The following is a 4400-nucleotide window of genomic DNA, read 5'->3' as shown; positions in this document are numbered from 1 at the left end:
CCAGGAACTGCAGCCAATGGGAGCTCTGGGAGCGGCGCATGCAGGCAGCGGCGCACAGAGCCCCCCTGGCACAGCCCATCTAGGAGCTGCTGCTACAGGGTTGTGTGTACTGGTCACTTTGGGAGCTGCAGTGCCCGGGGTAAGCGCCACCCCGCCTGCACCCCAACCCCCTCCCCCAGCGCAGAGCCAGCATCCCGCACCCAAATTTCCTCCCATAGCTTTGCTTGTTTTCCTTTCACCCAGAACTGTCCTTCTCCTGGGCTGCAAGTAGCCATCCCTGGGAAGCCAAGAGGAAGGCACAGGTTTCTACCTCCCAGTAGCCAACCGCACCTCCCCAGGGTTTGCAGAACGACTGGTGACGCTCTACTAACCCCACTTAGCTGCACTGAGGCGCTTAGTTTCTGCCCTGCCTTCCTCAGCTCGACTTTCCTCTTTTGCCCCATTCCTGCCTCACTCCCTCCTTTGGCAACTCACGCAAAGGAGGCCAGCAGGAAGAGCCAGCCGCCATAGGCCAACCTCCAAGGGCAGAGGAGACCAAGCCACAAGGCTTCAAAAGGTGACTGGCCAAGATCCTCTAGCTTTCCCCTGCTGATGCCAAGGCTTTTTCCTCAGCTCATTTCACTACCTTCTGCCATGCAGGGATTGGGGTTATCGCAGGTGTTACCCAAAATTGGGCCAGTTAGTAAGCATAGGGAGCACTAATGACCCACCAGAGTTTGGCAGAAAGCAGCACATTTATTATACTGACAGCTAAGCTCAAAATAAGTGGGGGGGAGGGGTCACACTCGCATACTCACGCTCCCTGGACAGGCACAGCACTGGAGATGTCAGGATTCTGCAAGGTAAGTGTCCCACAGCGCAGCTATGGACGGTGCGATGAAGGTAAGTCTCCTTGAGGCACAATGAAATGCAACGCAGAGAACCACTGTCCAGGCGGTCTGGGCAAAGGGCATTCACTGGAGGTACAAGCTTGTGCGTGCTCTCCTGAGCACAGGACCCTTTCCCTTTTAAGGGCCTGCACCTCATGGCCTGTGACTAGAGATGACTTGGCTGCATCTGGTTGGTCACACTCCACCTTGGGCAGTGTCCATGCTCTGGGTGTGTGAGCGCTGCCTAATTAGAGTCCCAGACACCTTGTCTACCTGGGAGCTCTTCTGCTCTTCACCCAGAACATTCATCCCACCAGCATTCCAGGAGGGAGCGGGACGGGAAAAGCAACTTCACAGGCATTCAGAGAGGGGGAGGAGACAAAAGTGGGAGCAGGGGAAGTATAACAGACCTTCTGAGCGTTGAAATCACTGCTGCTCCTACAACAGCAGGGGCAGGTTAGTAGGAGCTGGGAAAATTAAGCCAGCCTGGTTCTGCCGGGTGTTGAACCAGGGACCTTTTGGGTGTTAGGCAAACATGATAACCACTACACTACAGAAACTCTGTCACAGTGTTCTGCTCCTCCCTTCATAAGACCAGAAGAATGGCCGTATTGGGTCAGACCAAAGGTCCATCCAACCTCACATCCTATCTGCCAACAGTGGCCAATGCCAGGTGCCCCAGAGAGACTGAACCTAACAGGTAATGATCAAGTGATCTCTCTCCTGACATCCATCTCCACCCTCTGACAAACAGGCTAGGGGGTACCATTCCTTACCCATCCTGGCTAATAGCCATTCATGGACTTAACCTCCATTAATTTATCTGCAAAAAGAACAAGGAGTACTTGTGGCACCTTAGAAACTAACAAATTTATTTGAGCATAAGCTTTCCTGGGCTAAAACCAACTTCATTGGATGCATGCAGTGGAAAATACAGCAGGAAGATATATATATATAGATATATATATATATATATACACACACACACAGAGAACATGAAGAAAATGGGTGTTACCATACACACTATAACGAGAGTGATCAGTTAAGGTGAGCTATTATCAGCAGGAAAAAAAACCTCTTGTAGTGGCTTTCATGGCCTTTGAGAAAGCAAGACAGAGCCTTGGAAGACCCAGCAGGGTTTGTGGCACAGGAATTGTTCTCAGATTCCACTGAGACTTCAACTCAGATTGCAGGATTCAAAGTCCTGAGTGCTGGCCCTTACACCATGGGACCAGCAGAGCACCTGTTGATTACTGTAGACTTCCAGCAGGGAGGACTCTGTGGGCAGGGGCGGCTCTAGGCATTTTGCCGCCCCAAGCATGGCAGGCAGGTTGCCTTCAGCGGCTTGCCTGCGGGAGGTCCGCCAAAGTCACAGGACCAGCGGACCCTTCGCAGGCATGCCGCCGAAGGCAGCCTGCCTGCCGCCCTTGCTGCGACCGGCAGAGCGCCCCCAGTGGCTTGCTGTCCCAAGCACGTGCTTGGTGTGCTGGGGCCTGGAGCTGCCCCTGTCTGTGGGGACAATTTTTTCTGGCAGGGAGGACTCAGTGGGAACATGCCTCTCTGGCCAGCCCTGCATTTGCTCAAAAAGTCAGCACACAGCACTTTACTGCAGGCCCAGAGGCCTTTCTTCCTCCAGACTGTGAGGCCAGTGGACAGGTGAGGCAGTAGCACCTTCAGTCCCAGGCAGTAAAGGGCCCTTCCTGGGAAAGGCCATGTCCTGAAAAGGAAAAACTAAAGTCAAGGAGAGTCCTTCTAAAACTCTTTGGGTATGTCACAGGGGGAAAGTGTTTCTTTGCCTCACCAGGGACTTGAACCCTGGATCCTCAAATTAGAAGGCTGATGCGCTGCCAACTGAGCTAGCCAGGCTCACATTCTACAAAAAGCAAATTTTGTACAGAAGAGAAACTAGTCAAGAAAAATGAGGGCAGGAAACTATACAGAAAACCTGCTACTCTCGCTCTCTTAGCAGTCCTAGCCCCGCCTGCTCCTCCATCTGGTGCCCTGAGGCCATATTCTTTTTTTTGTTAAATATCAAATCCAGGAGAAAACACAGTTATACAAAGCAAAATGAAATCACAAATAGAAATGTCATTGGAAATACAGAAATAAAAAAGGAAAATGCAATTCCCATCACTTTATCATGTCTGGGCCATTCCTGTATCAAGAGCACCCGCTAAAGTCCCTGTGTGCTTACAAGAAACCTGGAGGAACTCATACCACAGCCTGAACATGAAACTCAACTGCTCCCAGGTGCCGCAGTAAAACCCTTTCCCTGTTGTGAAGTTGCACTCCATAGGATTTTATTAAAGTATGCTAATGAGTGTGAATATAAAGTGACTGGACTACGCTTCATGCAAAAGGTCTCTTGTAAGGTATCATTACAAAGCTTATAATCTACTGTGAGTGTTCATCCTATTGTATGAACCGATCATTCTTGGATCTGAAATTAGAAATATGAACTATAACTCTGAGGTCCTGTTGTAATGATGCAAAGTTTGGGACATTAATAGTGGTTTGGATTCTTGATGGCCCATTAACCAGGACAATTTACTGGAGATGGCTCTGTCCTGCACCATCTGTGAGTCAGGCCAGGAAGAATGAAGGCTTGGGGGGGGGGGGGTGTCTCACGGGACATGTGACCATGTCACCTGGTACAGGAATCCATCTTAATCCTGGGGCTTTTCCCCAGGAGAGAGACAAAAGATTCCTGCCTTGTACCAAAGCTCTATAAGAGGGTGGAACTGAACAAACATGGGTGCAGTCATGAGACATCCCCTAGCTACCACCTGAGCTGGAACAAGGACTATACCAGGTGAAAAGATTGGGCCCAGACAAGAAATACGTCTAGTCTTTGCCTCTCAGTCTGTGCAGATGGGACCTTCCCCTCCAGTGCTGGAAGATTCGCCCTTCTCATCTACCCTTGCCCCAAGCAGCACAGCCGGTGGGAATCTTACATGTACAGAGGAGACTTAGGAGCAGAAACCCCCCCAGACCTTCCATGCAATTGGCACTTGCCCCTGACTGAGCAGGACTGAAATTCCTGCAGGGAGACTGCTGGGTAACATCCCCTCTGGGCATGAGCAAAGCAGCAGGGTGAAAAGAACTTGGAGATGCTGGGGATTGAACCCAGGACCTCATACATGCAAAGCATGTGCTCTATCACTGAGCTACATCCCCACATAGGCTGTGGGGCCTACGGGTTACACTCAGAGCCGTCCTGTTCCCAGCACATCCCGTGACCTATATGCTTCATGAGAAGCCCATTCCCCTCTCTGAGGGCCAGTCCTGCTCTCCTGGAGTTTACTTGCTCATAGGGATCAGTTTTCAGCAGGGCCAGATTCTATGTGTGGGGCAGAGAGAGTGGGTGCCCTGGACTCAGGGTGCAGAGATACACTCAGCCCTCTCCCCTGCATTGGGTGGGAGGTGCTGCCACCCCCTGCTGGAAGGTAATGGGAGGGGAGGGGCCCTGTGAGTCGCTCAACACCTGACCCCGGTGGCAGAAGTGCTGTGGGGAGCTCCAGGTGTTTCTAG

General features: G+C 51.5%; 1 non-coding gene across 1 annotated transcript; it reads right to left on the bottom strand.

Moving 5' to 3' along the window:
• Nucleotides 1-3974: 3974 nt before the first annotated feature.
• TRNAA-UGC lies at nucleotides 3975-4046 on the bottom strand. Its single transcript has one exon. It is a non-coding gene; the product is annotated as a tRNA-Ala (tRNA).
• Nucleotides 4047-4400: the final 354 nt, after the last annotated feature.

This window comes from Mauremys reevesii, linkage group 12, assembly GCF_016161935.1.
Source record: "Mauremys reevesii isolate NIE-2019 linkage group 12, ASM1616193v1, whole genome shotgun sequence".
Lineage (NCBI taxonomy): Eukaryota > Metazoa > Chordata > Testudines > Geoemydidae > Mauremys > Mauremys reevesii.
Note: the sequence above shows the minus strand (reverse complement) of the source record. Positions and strands in the feature narration are given on the sequence as shown.